The sequence below is a fragment of the Rousettus aegyptiacus genome, unplaced genomic scaffold (assembly GCF_014176215.1).
Source record: "Rousettus aegyptiacus isolate mRouAeg1 unplaced genomic scaffold, mRouAeg1.p scaffold_m13_p_11, whole genome shotgun sequence".
NCBI classification, from domain to species: Eukaryota; Metazoa; Chordata; class Mammalia; order Chiroptera; family Pteropodidae; genus Rousettus; species Rousettus aegyptiacus.
In genome coordinates, this window is record NW_023416286.1 from 26,489,213 (window position 1) to 26,512,198 (window position 22,986).

The window sequence follows — 22,986 nt, forward strand, 5'->3', positions numbered from 1 at the left end:
AGCCCCTTTTCAGCTGTCAATAACCATAGTATTTTAAAGCAATAGCTACATATAAATAAAACTCTGTTCAACTTTATTAGACATTTGGCTTCTTATTATTTTGTCACTGGATATCATTATTATTTATGTCACCGAGCAGCTGTTTTTAATTGATCTCTGTTAATTTATTAAGTCATCTAATCAGTTCAGTTAAACATGACAAAGGGCTATAGATTCTAAGATATAGTGTTGAATGTGTTCTAGATTGATAATTTATTTGGGTAAGTAAATATCTCACAGTTTTTTTCCATTATAGATCTCTCTGTATAATATTTTTAATAATTCATTTTAGTATTCGATTGTCCTAATAATATTGAAAGTCTAGGAGAAGAAAGAAATGCATGGGTAAACTGTGGTTTTATAAATTGTGGCTCTAGTTTATCCCAAATAACTATTTGGAACTGCTATGAGGTTTATTGCATAGAGTGCTTTGCAGGAAATTAGAGCCATATTTTCTTGTACTTTAAAGTTCTGCAACCAAACTATCATATACTAGAATGAGTTGGTGATTTGCAAGTCTACGCATAAGACAAAAAGTGATATGGATGTATTTCCTAATATCTATATATATAAAAATAATCAGAATCTCCTTGGAAAGTTCTGGGATTCATTATTTTAATTCTTTTCATTAAACATCTATTTGGGAAACACTAAGTTATGATTTGTGGTGGTGATGGAGATGGGATATGTGTGTGCTTGTGTGTGTGGGTGTAAATTATTTCTAAAACTTTCCCCCATCAAGTCGTTTTTGTGTTAAAGTACTAGTCAGAACCAACATTAAACAATAGAGATAATTTTTAATCTAATATTACAAATTTTAGGTAACTGAACCTTAAAACAAAGTTAACTGTGTTAACTAAACACATTTTGAAATGTATTTCACTTTTTTCTTGATGCTAAGATTGAATTACTGGGTTGCTAACTATATAGAATGATTGTACTTTAGATAATTTTATTTCTTAATTTATACAACAGCAAAAATAATGAATAGAAACTGTGAACTTTACAAATTGTCTGCCCAATAAAGCACCTTACCTGAAAATCAGGTACGTAACTAAAGTCGAGATGTTTTCTTTCACTATCATCAGAATATTGACAGTGAAAAAGTAACTCTTAAAGATCAAAGTAAAAGACCTAGATTTCCTCGAATGGGATCTCATTGTAGAAGACTAGCAAGCGTTCAAGATATTATCACTGGTTTCTTCACTGTAATGTAATGTAAGTATATTAATAAGGAAAAAGTCCTTAGCTAATTATGTTTTTATTCTCCTGAAAAACTCAAATATAAAATCAGTCGTGCCTGATTTTCCAAGGTACAAATTACTTTGTAGGCTGTTTGGAAGATTAACTCTTTCAAGATTACTGGTCACCAAATGACTGTTTCACAGTTCAAATTGGTACATGAGTAGCATCACGGGACATGCGCTGCCCTGGTCAAGAAAGCAAACATTTTAATAGAATCCTCTAAGTCATGTTGATCAGCTATAAGATAAACCTCTTCAATTTATCAGAATTACTTACTTATCATTATAGTAATTTTTGCCAGTCTTCCCTCTGTCTTTTGAAGTATTAATGGTGATGTGAGGATGGGCGATGAAAAGAAATAACATTTTAAGTGGCACATTGACATATTAAATGGATATTTGTACTTGTCTATAGCTTAGGTTTTACTGCTTACTTAGGTTGGAAGATTTGTGAGGCTGAAAACAGTATCTTTCGTGTAAGGCGGGGGGGATGCTTTTTTTCTAAAGCACTTGGCCTCTGAGATTTTGGACAAGCAAAGTCTATATAAGATCATTTGAACTGGAATAAGAATAGTAAAACATCTATCGTTTCCTTTCCTGAAATCAATTGTTAGCATTACATAATTTAAGTACCTAAACTAATATTCACTTGGAGTGGATAGACCAAAGAATTTGACCATTCTAATATTCATAAATCATTTGAATATTATTACTGGAAGGTTTGTCTCAATTGTTATGGAAAATTTAAATCACATAGGATTCTTCTTTTGCCCTCAATGAATGCCACTTTTATAAATATGTCATTGTTTTTCTTATACCTTTTGCAATGGATTAATTTGGGACATATTGTTAATACCTCATATAAGCTTCAAAATCACACAAAATATTATTTTGTTTAAAACTAAAGAATTAATAGATACTATAGATTAGGGAGGGGAAAATTAATAATTTTAGTTTATCTATTGCATGTTTCATTACCAATATATTTGTGTGTAACTCATTTACATGCATAAACATGCCATTTTTTTTTTCTGACAAAGCAGTAGAACTACTTGATTTTAAATATTATGGGAATTAATATGAGAGATAGCCAATCTTGGATATTAAATTTATAATTAATTACTTATTGGGTAGACACATTCAACCTGAGTGTTATGAAATGAATAATAATTTTAACCATTTTTTTGACCTCTTCTGATGCATCATCAAATATCCACAGTGAATAAGCAAAAACAGTTGAAATATGATAGATACATTTCAAATCAGTTTAAATGACTAAATTATTATATTTGAGAATTACCTAAGCACAATCTTCTTTAAGCAGGCTTTTCTTTTTTAAAAAATCATTCCCACAATTTCTTTTTCACCCTTCCTTTTACTTTTCTCTACTTTTATACTTGAAGATAATCTCTATTTAAAAAAAAATTATTTTGTATGGTACAAAAAATGCTATATTCTCTACAATGGTAACACCAGCTTTAATGTATTGATTACAACTTTTGTAAATCCAAAATTGTGTGTTAGTGGAAATATAGAGAAGAACTGAAAGTGATTTCAGTTGTGTTCAATATTTATGTTGCCGATAAGTGAGGAATTTAGCAAAGGTCATTTGTAAAATATAGGAAAAAGCCAAAATGGAGAGATAGTTAATCAAGATCTTAGTGTACATATAATGTAACAATAATGAACAGGGTAAAAATTCAGTAACAAACATGTACCAGGAGATCGTTTGTAATGTTTAGAAGGCTGTGATGTAAGCTGTTGTGCCGCTTTCCTGATATGCTGGGATTTATCCTAGTTGGGTTCAGTTTACGCTTGTCTAAGACCAGAAGGACAATGGAGTCAAGTGTACAATCACTTTGCTTTAAAGCGGCAAAGGGAAATGCAAATTCAACAGTGGGACAACAATCATAAAGGCATACATAATGATGTTAGAATCATAAACCTTCGTCATATTTTGTAGTATTTACCATCTCTCGAGCAGAAACATTTTAAATCAATAAAAGCAATTAAGCAGAAATGTTTTTTACTATCAAAGAGTTTTAGCCAGTCGGCCCCTTTTTTTTTCATCTTTATTGTTGATGATCACAGGGAACAGCTTTGAAGAGTAAAAAGAGTATTTAGATGTTCTTCTGTGCTATTAGTATTAATGAAATAATGCTTTGCCCTAGGAAACAGCACCTTTATTACAAAGACACATTTCTGTGTTCCGATTACAAGAAGTCTATTATTAACAAGTCCATTTCAAAACCAATTGATTATCATTGCTTTTAGATATTAGATGCTGACTCTGTCTTTTCTTGTGGTAAAATGTGGTGATCTAATTTCTGGTTGTACTGTTACTTTGCAGTGAGTGACGCAAGCATATTTGATTTATCAATATAGAGTGGAGAAAATAAGGTTTTTTGGAATAAAAAATAAGTTGTACCTTCTATTTCTATGATGTGTTCAATAAATCTCTATGAACTCTTGAGTATGGGTGCCTAGAGAACTATAATATCTTCAATGACTCTGCAACCATGAAGCTAGAGAATAAATCTTTGTTTAGACAATTTAAAATCATTAAATATGAGATAGTAACCTGAGTTGTGACATTGTTTTATACTTGTATCTATTTTCTTCAGTTTGGGTATAAATTTAAATAAAAACCTGAGAAGAATTTTTTAAAAAGACAGTTTATTTTTATATTTTTGTAAATACAGCCCATGATGTAATATATTTGCATGTTTTTTACTTTGGTTTTTTCATGTCTATAGCTTGCTACTGTTGAGGATAAACTTCAATGAAATCTTTGTTTATATTAGTTCTAATAAATGATATATTAAATATGAAGGTATATATCTATATGTAAGAATAAATATTTCTTATAATTACTTTCAAGGTGGTCAGTTTGTTTTTCCTGTTGTTTGTAGGGAATTAAATAAAATAAAAATTGGTTAAGGATGGAGAGTGGTTTGATGATTACTTAAGATATGTATCTGTTAATGGAAAATAGGCTTCTCTTTCCTTTTTAGGCATTTTTTTTTAGTAGAATTTAAACGACTCAGTTACTCATGTGTTCATATACCACATACTTATATATTCTTATCTATCATGAAAGGTAACTGAATTTAATTGAACATTTTTTGCTCCAATTTGATATATGTAGCTAACAATATAAATTCTATTCCAAATTCAAATTTGTTGTACTATTTAACAAACATGTTTCTGTAAAAAAAAAAAAAAAAGAAAAGAAAAGAAAAAGAAAAAAGAAAAAACATTTATTAGTCAGAATACATGTATGGGATGGATCCCTTTATTTCTTCTTGTAACCGCTTGGCATGGAGTGGTAGGAAAGACAGCTTAGATTCTGGATCTTTGCATGATCATTTCATAGAATCATTGAAGGAATTTTAGAGACCATGTTCTAGTCAAACTCCTCATTTTACAGATGATGATGTCTCACCAATGATCAACGAAGAGTTAGTGAGAAAGCTGAGACTGAACCACGAGCTCCTGAATTCACTAAAAATTTAGGAAACATTGGGCACCTGTTATTTTCTAGAAACTATGCCAGGTACTAGGGATAAAGTGAGGATACAGTGTTTGCTCTTCAGAGAGCTTGCCATGTTGTAGGAAGGGCAAGCTAGCACATAATAAAAATTCAGCACACCTGCTAACATCACAAGAAGAGACAACTGGAAGAAAGTAAACAACACATCTATGAGGTAGTCTTTCTTTTCAAAAGCTCAAAACTGAATCTGATTTGACTAAAAATTACCAGGGAATACAGGAAACAGGTACACATACTAACATCACTGGAGGCACTTGACAAAATTCCAACTATACCCAAATCTATAGGACAAAAAAATGCTTTCTCTAACAAATATTTGAAAGAAAAACAGATGTGCAGGGAGGGAGGGGGTAGACCTAAAGATTAAAAGAGACTTAAGAGATATATCAACCACTTGTAATAAATGGATTTGTTTGAGACAAACTTATTTTAAAAATTTATACAATACAAAGTTAAAATGCAAAAACTACTTATATTGACGATATTGATAATATTAAAGTATTATTAGTTTTTTAAGGGTGTGATAAGAGTTTTGATTATGTTCAAGCAAAAAACGCTATCTTTTAGAGATACATGATGAAGACTTTACACACAAAATGGTGTGACGTCTAGGATTTGCTTTAGAATATTTAGAGTGCAGAGGTGAGGAGGTGCGTGGGCTTATAAAGGAAACAAAATTAACCCTGACTTGTTTATTTTGTAAAGTGGTTATGAGTACCTGGGTGTATATTACATCTATTCCTCACTTAATGATTTGTTAATTGTATCCGGAAACCCTACTACCTGAGAAGTAGTTAAGTGAGGAAAATTTTCCAGTAGTTTTAATGTATTCCACCCAACTCAAAACAACAAGATTTTTCAAGGGTTCATATTAAATAAGATGATTAAGTGACTCTAGATCCAAATATAATTATTTATTTAGCAATCTTGAATATGTTTCTGATGTATTAGTGAATTGTTTATTATTGTAATTTTATGACTAATGGCTGCACTTATTTATGTCTCATCTCACGGTGATAAAATTGTTACAAAATCCGTTGTTTTAATAGTGCTCTTTTAGCACTACAACTTTGAAAAGTGTCTTATTTTGGAAACTAGACCAGATCTGAGCACCCTGCCCCACTGTTATCAAAACTGTTTATAGATTGTATTTATGAAGGATTTATGAAGATGCATGAAGAGAGGAATAATTCTAATAAACAACAACAGTAGCAACAAAATACCCCTGCAATGGACCTCTGTCAATATTTAAAAAGAACTCAGTATTTCTAAATTTAAATCAGGCTAAGTGCATATTCTCAAGGAGAGAAAATACTTGACCTTAATCCTCATTTTACAAAATTCCACTATCTGCATGCCATCACCAAACTGGTCTCTCTGCTCACAGTGTTCTTTCCAATAAATGTTGCAACTGAAAGAAAATAAAAGGCTACGATAAATAGTAATCACACTAAAGCCATCATTCCCCAAAAGGTCATCAGATCTCAGCATAGGCGTTACTCCTTCTGAGTCTTTGATTTCCATAGTAGCCTGTCTGCTTCATGTTGCTCACGAAATTGTAATTATAATTTTTTATTCTATTTCTGTCCTCTTACTAAACTCCTGTTAACTTCAGGAAGAGAAAGAGAATGTCTTAGTTGCTTCTGTAGATACAGAATTATCTAGCTCAATTTCATTAGAAATAATTAACATTTTAAGATTTTATTAATTTGTGGTTTTAAACTCAATATGATTATTATGTTTATTTTTAAAAGTCAGCTTAAAAACATTAAATGATATAAAAGTTCCAAGTACATACATCTCTGAAAATATTCAGATAGACTCCATTAGTTGCAAAAATGAAGTTTACAAAGAATAAAATTTTCTTTTTCTAAACCAGATCACGCCTTTTTTTTTCATTTCCTAACATAAAAATGAAGATGCTCGTACACATATTTATTGCCGATAATTCTTAGAAAGGAATGCATTTATTATCTTGTATTATTGTTAGCTTATTCATCTATTTTTATCCAATCAATATGAGCACACATGGTTTTTAAATTCTTTTATAATCTGACAAGGCTGAATTGAGATAAAAACAATAGAAAAAAGTTCTCCTGAAACACAGACAGCCCATTAGGCATTCTTACTTTGTAACTTTAACAACCACTGATCATACTGGCAACAACATTCTTTAACGATCTTCTAAATTCCATCAACACTTTTGGAGTAGGATAGATGCTTCTGATATGATTCTCACAAGAAAGCCTGAGGATAATCAAGGTGCTGGGAGGAAAATTTCCAACTGGAGGCACTTCTTTCAAGAGCTTCTATTCTTGTGTGAGTCATTAGGGTACTTATATATTGAGATTTTAGATTCGCACCTTTGAAGGGAGTGATATCTTTATTGAGATTCTTATTTATCTTACTCCATTTTTGTCTTCTCACTTGCAATAAGGTTTACTGGAAAAAATACTGAATCAGGAGTGAGAGGATCTGAGATATAATTCTATGTGAACTTTAACTAGGGTTGTCTCATCTGCCAGTTGTCAAGAGTAATGACTGCCTTGTTGGTGTTAATTCAGGTAATGTATGAAAAAGCATTTGAAGCTATAAAGGGTTCAAATGTAAAGGAGCATTATTATTGTTTTTAACTTTTAAAATATGCTTTTTTCCCCTGCCAAACTAAAAATATTTAAACTTTCTTTTCTCCTAAGAAATGTTATATCAATTTTTTCTATTTAGAGAAACTATTTCTTAAAAAAACTTTTTTAATCTGAATGAATTTACACTGTATGATACTTTGCTCCTAAAAAAGTAGATCATTACTTTAATTAAACAGGCAAACGAAATACTTTAAAGAGACACTGGCCATCCCTTGGCACTGAGGCGTACTTCTATGCTTCTATCTCTGTTGCCCATTCCTCATCCCTCTTTCTTCCTAGAATGTCCTAGCAGCCTTCCCAAGCTTCATAAAAAGACAACCATGGAAACAAGAAATAATGGAAGCAGGTTTAGAAACAAAGGTGATGAGTGAGGAGATAAGAACTTGTAGAGTGAGTGTCTAACCTCATTTGTGGTCTTAGAAGCTGATCCTGAGGAAGAAAGTGGGTAGGAATTTCCTTAGGTATGGAACAAGGAGCAACTGATGCCTGAAGCCTAAAGTTTTGGGATGTACAAAGATTAGCATCCAAGTGAAAGGTCAATGACAAAAATAGACAATTGATCAAAATAACAAGTACAACTTGTCAAATGCCAGGTATTTTTAATAAGCACCTTATAAATAAAGTAGTAACTTTTATACATCTACCGTTGATTAATTCTCACAGCAACCTGTACATGTAAGGAAACTGAGACCCAGAAAGGTTAAGTAACTTGCTCAGGGTCACACAATTTGCTCAGGGTCACATAACTAGGATGCTATAGGAGCAGGAATTGAAACCAAGCAGTTAGACTCCCAAGTCCCTGCCTTATTCTTCTATTCTGCAGAGAAAGAAGAGCCTCGGACTCTTCTTGAAATCCACAGGATACTCAGGAAGGTATTCTATGATGTCTGATGAGAAAACGACCCCTACATGACAAGGTGGCTTATAAGGGCATTGAGCTTTTAGACAATTGATCAAATAGTTAGTGGTATAAGTAGCAAATATAATATGAAGTCAAAAGGGAGATGCATTATTGGATATAGCGGAGCTTCGATCTGAGTAAGATGATTCTATAAATACTATGTCCAACAAAGGAAAGTTTCTAAATTTTAAATGATAACTAAATAACTGATTAAATGAATTAAGTAGAGTTACTCCGCTGCAGTAAGCTTAATCAATTACTTATAACTTTACTGACCCGTTGAGCACGTTCGATGGCCCATCATTCCATTCATTTGACCATGAATAAGAAAGACTCCATTCTTACCCTTACAATCTCATCACTTATTAGGGGGTGCAGGATTTTAAATAAACTACAATTCATAGAGATTTGAACTAAAGGTTGTGAATTACTAAAGAATGGATAAGAATTTGACAGATAAAAAAAAAATGGAGCCAAGGGTAGTGGTAGGAAAAACCTACGATCAAAGTTGTCTTAGCCGTTCACCTATCTAAGCAGGCCTCCCATTACCCACACCCTACCATATAAATAACAACACATTATTAATACTTTACTTGAGCCTCCTGGCCTTAATTTTCAATAGAAATATACAACTCTTAGGACAATAACAAAAAGAATAATTTGAAGCTTTACCTTAAAAAATACATCATGTAGATCTTGCAATCCCATTTTAAGAGATCAACATGGCTGGATTTTTTTTTTCTTTGTTTGTTACATTCTTTAGAAATTTTTAGGAACATGATTGCATAAAATAAATCCAGAAAATAATTACTAGTAAGTCTTACTGCATTGCAAAATAATCCATCCTGATGTGTACATCATTACTGTATGAGTACATCCTCCTCTTTGATTCCTGCTTTCTCCAGATGAAGTTCCAGCAGCCACCCCACTCACCATTCTATGATTTCTAACCCAGACAGGGAGCAATATTAATATAGAAGAGGTTATCACCAGAGAGGACAATGATTTAAAGGAGTAATTTGGAGCTAGTGGAGATTAACCATTCATTCGAAAGAAACACTGATGTCCATTTCTTACTGTTACATGTTTCCAAGAGTAAAAAGAAACACCATATATGATCCCAATGCTCGAAGATTTTTACTTTAATTTTTTTTTTTTTTATGCCTATAGCACCTAGTCTTCCTAAATGGTCTCCCATCCAAGTGCTTAGCTTCTGAGATCAAATGAGATTGGGCATGTTCAGGGTAGCATGGCTGTAGACTAAGATTTTTACCTTTTTAAGGGTTATACAGATGATAAACACTTAGGAACCATATGAAACAGCAAAATGAAATGTTAAAGTGTAGTTTTGTGTTATAGGCTGAATCGTGTCCCATTTCGTTGAAGCCCTAATTCCTAGTACCTCAGAATGTGCTTGTTCGAAGATAGGGACTTTAATGAGGTAATTAAGTTAATACGAGGTTGTTAGGGAGGCCCTAATCCAATATAATTAGTGTCCTTAAGAAGAGCAGATTAAAAGAGACTCACAGGCAGAGAAAAACATATGAACACACAGAGAGGAGGCAGCCATCTGCAAGCCAAGGGGCTAGTCCTCAGACCGAAATCAACCCTGCTGACACTTTGACCTTGAGATGCCAGCCTCCAGACTTGTGAGAAAATAAGTTTCTTGAATGTAAGCCATCCAGTCTGTGTTGTTACAGCAGCCCTAGGAAAAGAACATAGCATCGAAAGAAAGAGTGCTCCAGTTAAGAAACATTCTTAATGTTGGAAGAGAGATTATTGCAAGCCTGAGTGGTCAGGAAAAGCTCACACAGCAGGTGTGCCTTGGACTAGTCCTTACAGAATAAGCTGGAGTGGGAGAGAGTTCAGGAGGGAAAAACCATCTAGGTTTCGTGTGGATGGGTGAGTGAGTCAGCAGAAAGCCTGACATCGTTTACACAGGGGAGGTGGGAAAAAAGACTAGGTGGATGGTTTGAAAGTTAATAGAGGCCTGCACGTATTTCTCAGAAGGGAACGTTAGAAGTGTATCAACTCATAGTCAAATATTCTTCCTTTCTTTATGTGGAAGTCAGTTTATGCCATTCTCTAGAACACAATACGTCAATGTCAGCCTGACTTTCTCTGGGATATATATCAAACAGTACATTTCTCACAAATAATCAACAAAGTTTACTTACCAGATGCTTTCAGAATAATTTTATCATACTACCCAGCTGCAGTTATTTCTATAGCTAAAATTTCAGGAAGCAGTCCTCTGCACCATTTATGAAATATAAACTCATCGAGCCCTTTATGAAATAGAGTATACTGATTGTAAATAATCTAACTTAAAGAAGAAAGTTAGCTTAAAAAAAAAAAAAGAAAGAAACCTTCTTAAATGGTATGTATATATTTTTCTTGTTGAGCTATAAACACGAAGCCGAGGAGACAGGTAAGGTACTTTAGGGTAATAATGTTGAAGTTACTGGTGCTCTGGCATCTGAGCTAGTTTCACCATGCCTTTGAATTACCCCATGTCTTATCTTCCCTATTCTTATGCATTTTTATTATGTTCCTACTCTAACTTGTTCCTTATGTGAATTAGAGAGTAGGCAAAAAGAAAAACAACTTCTATAATTTTATAATTCAGAGATTGTAAGAATGGCTACTAAAATTAATGACTACACTTCTAATCATTTGTGTTCCTTATATGCTCCAAGTCTTTTTAAAAGATTATTTGATTTAGTTCTAATAATCTTTGGAGATTGTTTTATTTGTTTTTTCTTTACATGTACATGTAATCCAGTTTTCAGGGGTGGCATTTCTTCTCAAAATCCAAATAATGATAAGACAAAATTCCAAGGCAGTAGGCAGTAAGAAGGCCATTTCCCTGCCAGCCGGGACACCTTGCCAAATGTAATGCCCATGAATTTTGAAGACTATTTATATGGTGTAAAAATACAACCTATGACTTTCCTGTTAGCACCTCTGCTTCAAAGCATACTTCTGTCAGTCCCCTAATGTCTTATCTGTTAGCCACTGTGCCTTGTCCTATAGTATCCAGAGAGGCAAGAATGTTTCTGTTTCCCTTTCCCATCGTGGGTGGCTTCCAAGGGCTGGAGGAAGGAAAGGGGCAGAATCTGCTCAGGCTCATGGAGTTTCCTTTTAAAGTGATGAAAATATTCTGGATTAAATAGTGGTGATAGTTGCCTAACATTGTGGATACATTTAAAAATACTGAATTGTACACTTTTGGGGTTCACATAGTGAATTTTATGTTATGTGAATCTTACCTCAATAAAAAACTGTGTACGCCCTGAGGATTGGATAGAATTTGCTCATTTCTGGATAAGGTACTGGATGCTGATATTTGCACTGTGGAGTTTGTCTCAGTTTGGGCTGCCATAATGAACCACCATAGACCGGGGGGCTGAAACAAGTAATTTGTTTCTCACGGTTCTAGAGGCTGGGAAGCTGAGGGTCAAAGAGCAGGCAGTTCCTGGTGAGGCCTGCTTCCTTGTTTGCAGATGGCTGCCCTGATATGGCAAAGAGCAGAGAGAAAAGGCCCCTTTTTATAAGATCACTAATCCCACCTGTGAGGGCTCCACCCATGACCTAATTACCTCCCAAAAGCCCCACCTCCTAACACCAACACATCATGTGGTTAGGATTGTAACACAGGGATTTCCAGGAGGACACAAATATTCAGTCAATGGTAAGACTCTTAAAGAAATTTTCTAATTGATTCCTTCTATTAATTCTATTTCCCAGAAACTTGGACCAGTTGCTATATATACCTCCGTTTCAGAAAACACAAATTTTGTAGCTTTTCAAGGTGGTCTGTTTCTGACAGAGTGAACTGAGGTATGATGTACCTGGCTTGGAATTTTCTTAATTCAGCCTCATCATTCTTATGATTATTGTTAACATATTGACAATTTGAGATTAGATTGCCTGTTTTGTGTTGTGACCTTTAACCTCCCCTCTCCCCATCAAGTTTCTTGACATTTTAGTTAAAAGTTAAAAAACATAATTTCTGCTAGCCGAATGCCATTCTGAACCAGAACTATATTAAGAAAGCAGCTGATTCCAATTATAGATTTTGATCTGTGATGATTTTATTGAAATTATTTAAAAGGATGAGAAGATATATTGATAAAATGTGAAAATAAAGATTGTTATCGTATTTGGGTGCTAAATCTTTAGAGCACACAGATAGATGTTCCAGTGTCTTGATAAGAATTCGCAGGGTAGGAAAATCCAGAGTGATAGATAAGAATAATGAGCAAGTGTTGAAAAACTGAATTATTCAATTTGGAAGACAAAGTACCTGACTGGGGTGGTAATAGAGTTCTTTTGAAAAAAATTGAATCTAAGTGGTAAGACCTACCATGTGATTTCATGATGCTGGCGAATGAGATGTTATGAGGAGCAGATTTAAGCCTTTGACATAATTGCGCTCAAAAAGATTAAAAATTTATGCTGTGATATTTAATTTTATGTGTCGATCATTATACCCAGATATGTGGTCAAACATTATTCTCTATTTTAAAAATGAGGCTAACATTTAAATGAGTAGACTGAATTAAGTTGATACCCTCCATCATGTGGGTAGGCCTTATCTGATCAGTTGAAGCCATTAATAGAAAAGTGACCAACCCCACCGCCCCTAGAAGAGTGAATTCTGCCAGCAGAACTCTGTCTTTGTACTTGAACTACAGAAGAATTCTTCCCTGGGTCTCCGGTTTACTAGTTTACCCTTCATATTTTGTGCTTGCCGACCCCACAATTGCGTGGGTCAGTTCTTTAAAGTCAATCTATCTCTCTGTCTCTTTCTCCCCCACCTCTCTCTCTCATTGTAATTAATAGAGTTCACCAAAGGAACAGACAATAGGAGATATATCTATACATCTATATATTTGTATCTACACATCTTACTGCTCTCCACTTTCAGTTGTTTTCGTGTGTATGCACACACACACACATATGTGAGAGACATTTATTTTAAGGAATTGCCTCATGTTATTATAGAGGCTTGGCAAACCCCAAATCTGCAGGGCAGAAACCAGGGAAGAGCTGATGTTGCAGTTCAAATGTGAAAACTATTTGCAGTAAAGCTGAAGAATTCCTTCTTCAGGAAACCTCAGTCTTCTTAAGGTCTTCATCTGACTGAATGAGTCCCAGCCACACTATGAGGGTAATTAGCTTTATTTAAAGTCCACCGATTTAAATGAACAAACAAAACAAACTCATAAATATAGAGAATAAATTGATGGTTGCCAGATGGGAGGGGTGTTGGGGGAATGGCTGAAAAAAGTAAAAAGGAATAAGAAGTACAAATCAGCAGTTTTAAAAATAGTCATAGGGATATGAAGTACAGCATAGGAAATATAGTCAATAATATTGTAATAACTATGTACAGTGTCAGATGGGTATTAGACTTATTGAGATAATCACTTAGTAAGTTATATAAATGTCTAATCACTACGTTGTACACCTGAAACTAATATAATATTGTATGCCAACTGTAATTGAAAAAATGATTTAAAAAATAAAATAAATGTTAATTTTCTGCAAATACATCCTCACAAAAACATCCAGACCAGCTATCTGCTCACCTTGGTCCAGTCAAGTTGAAATAAAACTAATCATCACATACATCTTATTGGTCTGGGTTCTCCGTAGACCCCCGGCTCACACACTGACAGCTTTGATTCCTGCCATTGTGCTTGAAAGGTTGAATAACAAAATTATTCATCAAGATGTGGTTAATAAGTTTATAAATTTACAGTAGGGTTAATTAATATAATATTTTGAGGGCAGAAATAGATTATATTCTCTTTGTCTTTCAATATATAAGGACATTGGGCATGTAGGCTCCAATTCTGTCTGCACCATTAACCGTATCACTTCCTTAACTAATTACGGACCATTTAACATGTGTTAGGCACTGGGAGTGCAGCAGAAAACAAAGCAAGCCCCCGCCTTCATGGAGTTTACATTCTTATTTCTGTTGTGATTTTACACATCAAAACAGATGTCTATTCTTTCTTTCTTTCTTTCTTTCTTTCTTTCTTTCTTTCTTTCTTTCTTTCTTTCTTTCTTTCTTTCAAATGTGATATGATTTATTAGTATTTTAGCCTCTTTGAAAAAGTTGTTCTCAGCATACAAAAAAACAAAAACAAAAACAAAAACCAAAAAACCACTATTAGTTGACCAGCTGATCGTGTCATCGGAATGAATTGTTTTATTGGAAAATCTGTGGGTTGTGGACAAAAGATAAGCTACTTTTACTTTCTAATGGCCGAAAAGGTTTCTAGATATTTACTCTGAATATATTACTTTTCTGAATGTAGTTCAGTGACATGTCCCTGCAAAATGTCGGAGACAGCAAGTACATGGCTAACATAGAGAAAGGGATTACTCACAGAAAAGATGTGCCTAAGAGGTATCTTTGCTCTCTGTACTTAAGAGTGTAAGAATATATTTTCTCTATTAGATGAGAACTTACTTTCTTTCCTTGTTCGATGTTTCTTTTTTTTTCTCTCCTTTGACAAATTTTGAGAAAACCTATATTTCTAAATATGTAAAATAAATAAATTGGTGCCCTATATTAGAGATGAAAGTTATTTTTCATATTATAATTGCGTTATTTACCCATTGCTACTTAACTGTTTAGCCCTAGATTTAATGTCTTAAAACAACGAACACTTATTAATTCACAGTCTCTATGGGTCAGGAACATGGGCGTGGCTTAGCATCATGCTGTGGCCCAGGTCTCTCATGAGGCTACAGGGTTACAGTCATCCCAAGCCCGGGATGGTGAAGAAGGAGGACTGCTTCGAAGTACACTAGTGAAACTGCTAACAGGCCTCAGGCCATCACTGGCTGGTCTCCAGGGACATCATTTCCTCCTTCTGTGGGTCTCAAAATAGGGCTACACACAACAGGGCGGCTGGCTTGTCCCAGAGCGGGAGCTCTGTGAATGCGTGTGAGAGGGGATGCCCAAGATGGAAGCCACGCTCTATTTGTAATCTCATCTCAAAAGTGCCATCCATTCTTTTTGCCCTACTCTATTCATTGGAATTGGATTCTTAGGTCTAGCCCACACTGCAGTAGAGAAGACACAAGAGTGTGACTACCAGGAGAAAAGGATCTTTGGAAGCCGTCTTAGGAGCTGCCTACCACGTTTGTTTTTATTTTCAATGTTTAATAAGCCATTGATTCCCGTCAATTCTTCCATTTAAAATCTCTTCCTTAATAATCCCTCTCTTTCTATTTCACAGCTAGTACCTTGGCTTCTTTCTTCATTACCACATAAACAGATTACTTAACAACTCTCTTAATTCTGCATGAACCCCCTTAGATCCCGCATTCATCTCTACTGGTTAATATTCCTGAAACACCACTGAGTTCCTTCATTTTCTTGTTCACAAAACTTCAGTTGTCTTCTTTTGTTTGTGTTTCTTATTCCTTCCATTCCAGCTGGGCCAGGGCCTTCGTTATGTTCTGAATATCACATGCTTCCTGGATATCTGTTTGTCTCTGTTTTAACCTTTCTCTCCCAATTCCACCTACTGCCCTTCTCAGTGAAACTTACCACTGCCCTCATTGAACCTCTTGTTCTTAATTCCTACAGTAAAAGTGGTTCGTGCAGCATAATTTAATACACAGACCTATGCTGACAGCTTTGTCAGTTCTAATTTCTCTATTTCTGCTCTTTTCAACTAGGCTGAAATGTGTGTAACTTGTTATGTTTCTGTGTTCCCATTGCATCTAATAATATTGAGCACATTATATATTCTTGAATACTAGTGGCTTAAGGTAAAAACTAGAGAGCTCTTTTTCTAGCTGTGTAAGCCAAACAGGAATTTAGAAAAAAGCTAGTAAAAACCAAATAAAGGAAAATATTGAGCTATTTCCTAGTAAGTCTATCTCAGAAGGTAAGGAAACATAGTAAGATTATTTTTAGTAATCTTATATATTTTTTTATTATCATTTTCTCTTTTCAGTCACTCTGTTTCCATGATAGAAATAGGGGATGATTTTTGAACAAGGGACGATTTTGCCCCACAGGGGACATTTGGCAATGTCTGAAGTCATTTTTGGTTTTTACAACTGGGAGTGGGAAGGACGCTATAGATACCTAGTACACAGAGATCAGGGGTACTGCAGTGCACAAAACAGTCCCCTGCAACAAATAATTATCTGGCCCCAAATGTCAGTAGAGCTGAGGTTGAGAAATCTGCTTTATCCTAATCATAGGAGCAGCATATCTGTCATTACGAACCTTGGTTCTAAAATCGTAGTGCCTGAGCTCGGATCCCATCTCTGCCATTGGCTAGCTGTGTGATGTTGGTTAAATTACTGATCATCTAGGCTTCTTTATGTTTAAGTCATCAGAATAACAGAACTTATCAGTGAGTTTTGTTGGGAGGATTAAATGAGTTAATAATTGTAGAGTACTTAAAACAGTGTCTGGAATATAATATGACTTATTATAAGTGTTTGTTAAGTATAACACTCCTTTTAGGAGTTTCATATCACATAAGTTGGATACACTGTCCATCCTGAGGTGTTTACCAGTCTTATTATCAAATAGAAAACTTGAGCAAGATTTTGTGGGCAGAGTTTAGCTCAATTGGCTGCATCAATCTCAGTGGCTGGATGACAGATTTCTCTATAAAACAAAACAAAACAACTACTCTAAAACTTAGAAAAACAGATGACTGTTTTCACATTTAGTACATCCAACCATCTGAAAGTTAGAAATCATGGCTTGTTCAATTCAGCTTTCATTTGTCAACTGAACATTTTGGTGTTTCTCTGAGAGGATCTAATTTTACTAGATAAAGCAGGCAGTAACCAGCTCTTTCAAATAAGAGCTCATAAGCTGGCGACTTTAAAGTCCTCATTAGATTCCATACGGGGAGAGCCATCCATTGTCAGTCACACAGGTGGTCAGGCCTAGGACAATGGAGAGGACACTTAGAGGTGCCCCAAACCATTAGGGTTATTCACAGGAAACATGTAGAACAAACACACTCCTTTCTGAAAGGGATCATGTTCTGTGGATTTTCCCAGATTTTCAATTTGCAAAGTAAACTGTAATGTGTGTGCATTTAAATTACTTATGTAAACTTGACATCTGATTTGCAAAAACACAGCAGTTAGCTACAAGTAGGTGAATTTCCCCTGCACATAACAGAATTTTCTGTCATAGGTTTTTCATTCTGCTTTTCTTGGGAGTGAATCATAGAATTCGTAGGATGGGATCTAAAACACACCATAGTCAATTTTCATCACTTGACAATAAAGACATCTGGGGACATCTTAGTCTTTCCTAATTTATCTTAAGTAGAAAACTTCTAACAGTAAATGGCAACTGACTTCCATTTGCTTTACATTTAAGTCTCCATGTTGGAAGAGAAGATAGGTAAATAAATTGCAAATAGTTCATTTGCTTCTGGGTCATCGATATCAATTTTCCAATGCCCTGTAGAAATATACATAGACTCTTGGAGCAGCCGAAAGCTTTATTTTTAAGGTTACATTGTTTCATGATTATGTTAACGAGAGTCATACTGTGTTAAGAATAATCACTAATTGGACTCTCACATAACAAAATATAACTTAAAGAAAAACAATATTTCTATACTAAAAAACTGTGTTTGTATTGCTTTTAAGAAGTGACATTTGGTCTACAGCCATGCTACCCTAAACAAGCCTGGTCCTGTCTGATCTCAGAAGCTAAGCAAGGTTGTGCCTGGTTAGGGTTGGGCCTGGTTAGTACTTAGATGGGAGACCACCTAAGAAGACCAGGTGCTGTAGGCATAAAAATTAAAACTAAGGGATTGTGAGCTGACAAGTTCCTTGCAATCTGTAAGGTCAACCAAGTGTTGCCTTGCCTAAAAAAAAAGAAATAAATAAAAAGAAAAAGAAAAGAAAAAAAAGAAGTGACATTTGTTGACCATGAAAGTTCAGATTTGAGACTTGGCAGTTCTTAGTATTAATTTAAAATCCTAGGTCCCTTTAATGTCTAAGATAAAAAGAAGGACTCCTCCATAGGCCTTGACTGCAGGTTCTACAAAAAGGAAATATTCTGTTTGCAGCAGTGTAGCAAAAAGAATGTTATACATGTAATTTTAATAATACTTCAGATTTAAATTATAGTTACTATATATTTTAGTCATACTTTTTATGTAAACAAAGTAAAATAAATCTGTACTAGTTCCAATATAATTGTATATTTTCTTAGTGCCAGTAAGAGTAATTGCCCATGTTTGAGAATGAACTCATAGCTATGTTAAACCACAAGAAAATAAATCTCTCTGGATAGTCTGTTTTTCTAGGTAAGATTTTTCCCCCATAAAAACAAACAAACAAACAAACAAAACAAAACAAAACAAAACAAAAAAACAAAAAAACCCTAATTTAAAAAACAATTCAACACTTTTAATGGAAAACTCCTAAGTTCTTACTTATATCATTAAAAAAAAAGAAGCAATAATAGGTATGTGATTTAAAATTTGGAAAGTAACAGAAGAATATAAAATAAAATATCTCTTTTACTCCCAAATGCTCAGTCTCAGTCAGCTGTAATTACGATTGGCAGTTTATCGTGGATTTTAAATTTATTTTTATATGCATCTAAGCTCTATCCTATTAAAAAGCATATGAATTCATAGTATAACTATCATTTAATGCCTTGCTTGTCACTTAATTCATCTTAAAGGTCTTTCCCTATCAACATATATAGAACTATTTTATTTTTTAAAGAATAACTACCTTTTTTCTTATGTAGATATTCCATACTTGTAAAACAGTAGTTTACAAGCAAAAATTTAGATTTTTTTCTGGTTTTTACATTACTAAAAATGGTGTAATAATCTTATTTGTACATATATCTCCCCTAGATGTGACTGTATGTGTAGGATAAATGCCTCATAATGAAGATTTATAAGAATAAAGTGGTATTTGTATCTTAAAATTATAGTTTAATCAATGTTACATGTAAGATGCTTATTTTATACCTTATCAATACTACATTTTATTAAGTTTTTCAATTTTTATCAATATTATCTGTGAAAATCAGTAAGGCATTTTTCGGGCTCTCATTTCACTAACTTTATACAGAATCCTTCATACTACTAGATAGCCATTTTTATGCCTTTCAACTTTCTGTTGAGTTTTGCTTCCTTCTCATCTGTAGGAGTACTTAGTACTGCTGTAAAATTTTCTGTCATGGGTCTCAAACTTGAGAAAAAGATCGTGTTTTACTTTACTTGTAGGAGCTGGGCACCATGTCTGCCATCCACACTTTTTGCCTTCAATTGCTTTAATCTTCGCCTTTTCCCTCTGTAGCAGTATTTCAAGTCCTTTCTCACTGTCACCAATTTGCTTTGCAGCTGTGAGAATTCTGTTTTTCACTGTTTCTAATTTGTTAGCTTTCTAATGGTATTTTGCCATTAATTTGTTTTCTGAACTCTCCAATCTCCTTTTTGATCTATTTTATCTTTGATTTTTGTTTACTTGTTTCCATGTTTGTTTTCCAGGGTACAAAACATGTGTTAACTATATCATTCTTTACTTTTTTGTGTGTTTCCTCTTGAATGTATTTCTAAGTTGTATTTTGTATATGATATTCCCTCCAACAATGCTTTTACATATTTACTGCAGACAGTGAGTGCCCAGTCCTGCTAGTGCCTTAAACCCACAGCACCACAGGATCTCCTGGGAAGTTTTGAAAATCCCAGTGGCAGGGGCACTTCCAGACCTCAGTCCTCAAGCCTGGCCGATGGCTGAGTTCCTCGTGAGGACTGCAGTCTGGGGAAGATTGGGAAGCTTGCCTCCACACCGTGGCTTGCCAGACCCATGCCGCCACAACCCTGTGTAGGAAAAGCCTGTGTCATTCATTTGCAGTTTGCCAGGTTTTTTCCTGTTGTAAGTGTGGGAGTGATATTTTTTCAAGTTCTCTACATCAATAAACTGAAACATTGAAGAAGGGGACATCCAAACCTGAGGCATTAACACTTCTTGCACTGTTTTTATGGCATTTTTTAATAAAAGCTTTTCTTGCTTTCTTCACTGTTAATGACATGCATAGCTGTGCTTGGCCTTTAAAAAAATTTTTTTTTTCTCTTTAAATTTTGTTTATGCTGAAAATAAAAAGTGAGACCCTGGCACTCCTCGGGGGACCCTGTGCACACATCACCTGTGAATCCTGAAGATGCTCTTTTTGTTCTGGACACCAAGCTCACATTCAATCAATTTCGGACCCCATGCTCTTTTCAATCAATTTATCTTAAGCAAATTTTCTTGCAGGAAAGCAGTGATGGGCATAGTACTTCTCTTTAGTCTGAGTTACAGGAAGTTTGTTTATGCTTTTGGCAAAAACAACACACTATGGCTCATCATTCACTTTCTTTCTAGTCAGGCCCGACCTCCCCCAAATGCTAAAATGTCTTAACAGTTTTCTTACTTCTGGTATATATTTTTTAAATTTGAAACCAGGGAGGGGGTGCAAAATGAATGTAATCCTGAACTTTTTTCTCCTGTTTACGAAATTGGTTGAAAATCAAGAACTCCTGATTGCTTGCTTTTTTACCTAAAAAGGACGTGAGCCTCTGCTTTCTTCACGTCCCACATCAGGATGGAAAGCTCTCCTGTCCACTGCCATTTTGTGTTTAGGTCCCAGGCTACTTCGATTCATGCTGTGCCCTCACTACATTTTACCAGGTTGAGAGAAACCCCAGGTCCAGAGCAGGGATTGGAGTTTTGCTTTTCCCACTGTGGGGTGCAGAGGACAAAAGGGCCACCGTGAATGGGCCACCTGCTGGTCATGCCGCTCACACCACCTGCAAAGGCAGCCATTGATCTTCAAGGCTGAGGGTTTCAAAATGTGACTGTTTGTTCCTGTGTAAAGCCAGCCTCCTAGTGACTTGTCTCTATATGGTATCACATTCAAAGAAGCAGCTCTGATACCAGGAGCCTTGAGGAATAATAACAACCTACATGGAGAAGCGTGCGGTTTCTTACAGAGCAACACAGAAAAGCTTTGCTAATAGGCTCCATAAACCACTTTGGCATTCCTCAAGACTTCCTGCTTGACAAAGTTGCCACAATTCTGTCACCTTCTTTTCTTTAGTCTCCTCTCTAACAAGGCTGATTTTTCAGACAGGTTAACACTGATATTTTAATCCCAAATTCAAGTTGCTTCCTTAGATGCTTTCTGGAGCTTTAAGGTAGCCTTAGAGCTGGCAGGAAAGTCATGAAAACCAGTATGGGAAGTAGAGGCAGTGACAGTGATGTCAGCTTGCCTTAGGTGCCTCCTCAGCTCGCGTACCTCCAGGAACTGGAAGAGACAATTTTGCAAAGAGAAAAAATTTAAAGAAAGTCCACTGCCTCCCAAGGTACTCTCTCCTATTGGATTATTTCTCTCTTCCCAGCTCTGCTGCCCTGAGTCCCTTCGGGAAAGTTCTTGCTGGCTGGATGCTTTTGTCAGTTATCAGTAAGATTGTTTATAGAATCCCTGGTGTTAGTAATAGTACTGTGGGGAGACAGAAGGGTGATAATAGGAATAATTATAATCTCATGACACAGGGTACTGCTTCTCTTTCTCCAAAATGTAGGAGAAGTGTGCACAGACTGTATTCCTAGCTGGTCCTGAGAGCATATCTCAGCTCAACTTCAGCTGGGGAAGGAAAAGCTGCTCAGGGAGTCTGTGGGGATGCTTACGATGTCTCTGCTCTTCTCCCTGTCCCCATCCCAAGCCCTTGCCTTTCTTTGCCAATCCTAGTGAAAGAACAGTGTAGCACAAGCTGGGGAATGGCAGAGGAAGAAGCAGCTGTTCGGTATTTTACCCTCATCATAAGGGCGACTCTTTCGTGTGTGCTCGCCAGAAATCTTTGGTTTTGTTTTGAGACTCTTTTAACCCCTTTTGGAAATACATTTTTAGGCCAAGCTACAGCCACTCCTGCCCAGCGTGCCAAGTCTGTAAAAAGGTGGTGCTTCCCAAAAGCTCTGATTATAAAAGCCACTTGGAGTGCTGGGTAAATACCAATACTCTAGCTTGCATCCCAGACCTCCTGAGTCAGAATCTGAAGTAAAGATTTCTGAGAAGGAAAGCTGGGAGAAGCCGGCCTAGAAAATTGTCAAGCAGCTGCATACATAATCTGCACTCTCCTGGACTACCATAAAAAACAATCTTAATTAGCATAGCTATTGTATTAAAACCCTGAGTTGATGGCTGAATATGAAAATTTGGCTTATTCTATTAAAATCTGAATGAAAGAAGAATGCTAGCAGAAGTATACATTCAAAAAGCCTCCCTACCAAACCATTAACTTTACTTTGGTGGACTCAATTTCATAGAAAAGGAGAACAACAATTCTTTATTATACAACACCCATAATCCTTCATGTAAGCAGCAAAATAGGTTATTGGTAACCCATACCTACAGCCTTATAACTGACAGTTTACTTTCAAAATAGTATTCAACTAATAAAAAAAGCAATAGAAAAAGCTTGCTTTGATATGACTCTTACAGGGTTTAAATTAAAGTTTGGCAAATAAAAGTCATTCAATATGACTATGTTTTCAGCAACTGATATTTTTGCCTTCTCG

General features: G+C 35.2%; 1 pseudogene; it reads left to right on the forward strand.

Moving 5' to 3' along the window:
- The first annotated feature begins 18,060 nt into the window (after nucleotides 1–18,060).
- Nucleotides 18,061–18,195, forward strand: LOC118609624 (annotated as a pseudogene).
- The last annotated feature ends 4,791 nt before the right edge of the window (nucleotides 18,196–22,986 follow it).